Genomic DNA, 1,514 nt, shown 5'->3' with positions numbered 1-1,514 from the left:
CCTATGCATCCCAGTAAATAAGTAATATCTAGTTTGGCTAACTTTCCTGTGTGAACATGTCTTGCAGCACAGAACCTTTATACTCTATCAGTCTATCTATAGTTTGTTTACTGAAAATGGGAGCTTGTGTTCCATTTATGAGAAACCAAAAAGCATTGAGTTTGTTCCTAAGAAAAGTTGTGATGGTCTATTTAAATTTACACCTTTATAATACTTTCCATACTATCTCATTATATGTCTGTCCGTTTCAGTTAAGCATTAGTAATGACAATGATGATGTTTGCAGGATCCTTTTTTGCACCTGACTGGCCCTTCTCGTGCAATTGTCGCTGACGAACCTGTTGACTTTGAAGTCGAGCTAAAGATAAAATTTGGAACAGATCAGTCCCAAGATATAGCATTGATCAGTGCTACTAACCACTACACTTCTAGAGGTGATGCTGCTTTTTTCTCTGGTCGCTCTTGTTCGGCAACATTGAGGCTTGAGACAGTTCCTAGAGCGGCCCAGGCAACTATATTGTCTATTCGAGTGGTTGGAGGAGTGTCTCTTTTCGAATTTGGAGGCCGGGTTGCTTGCTCGTTCTCTACTGAAGAGTATGTTGATCCCACAAGCGAGCAAGTTGTGCTGGTTGAGTCTGCTGAAAAGATTCCTGAGGATGATGGTTACCTTACACTGTCAAGGAAGGTTGTTACGGCAGGACTACAAGGAGGATTGCAAGTTGCCATACAAGCCTATGGGGGATCTGACCGTCCATCCGTATCCGGTCTTGTTTACTTCCCTTCCCAGTATTGCAGGGTAAGTCGGCGCACATGCTTGGTCGGTGGCTTTGAGGTGGAGGTAACTGTTGCTTGGTCGTGGTTTGTACAGGACAAGATGGAAATCTTGTGATCAAGGGATCTACTACCTATCTTGCCCATCTACTATGTATCACTACTCGTTAGTAAAAATGTTTGAATTATTTGTATGTCGGCCAGCTATGCAAGTAGGATGGTGTCCCAACTCCCAACTGTTTGTGTATCGACTTTATATTGTGTTATCTGATCTGACTATAACTTATTGTACTATGTTATACTTTCGGTTGCTTTTTTTCTTTTTCGACGAAGGATGGATTTTATTGAATCAAAATGAAGCATCAAGTGGATACAAACACAATGAGCACACACCCGGTCTCTGCATAGCTAGGATGCACACAGCCAACACCAACGCACACACACTAAAAAACTTGCCGGCAAAATGCAAAGTCATACAAGACCGAAGCTATGCCGAAGCAAGGAAAAAAACCCCGAAAGTGATCGACAACCTATGACAATGACTATATCTGCACCAACCATCTTTTGACAATAGAAGGACAACGAGATTCTTGAACGGCAACGCCTTCATGAAGGGAACGACGCTCAAGCGCCTTCGTCACCGGATCCAACCAATAAAAGTCAGATTCTAGGTTTTCACCCTGAAGAAAAAGTCTGAGCAAATCTGAGCAATGCCTTCAACAAGGAAACGACGGGAAAACATC

General features: G+C 42.6%; 1 pseudogene; it reads left to right on the top strand.

The window, feature by feature from the left end:
- The window catches only part of LOC123055373 (uncharacterized), a 3,247-nt pseudogene extending 2,206 nt beyond the window's left edge, over positions 1 to 1,041 (top strand).
- The last annotated feature ends 473 nt before the right edge of the window (positions 1,042 to 1,514 follow it).

Source organism: Triticum aestivum, chromosome 2D, assembly GCF_018294505.1.
Source record: "Triticum aestivum cultivar Chinese Spring chromosome 2D, IWGSC CS RefSeq v2.1, whole genome shotgun sequence".
Classification (NCBI taxonomy): domain Eukaryota; kingdom Viridiplantae; phylum Streptophyta; class Magnoliopsida; order Poales; family Poaceae; genus Triticum; species Triticum aestivum.
This window is presented reverse-complemented; position numbering and strand designations above follow the sequence as displayed.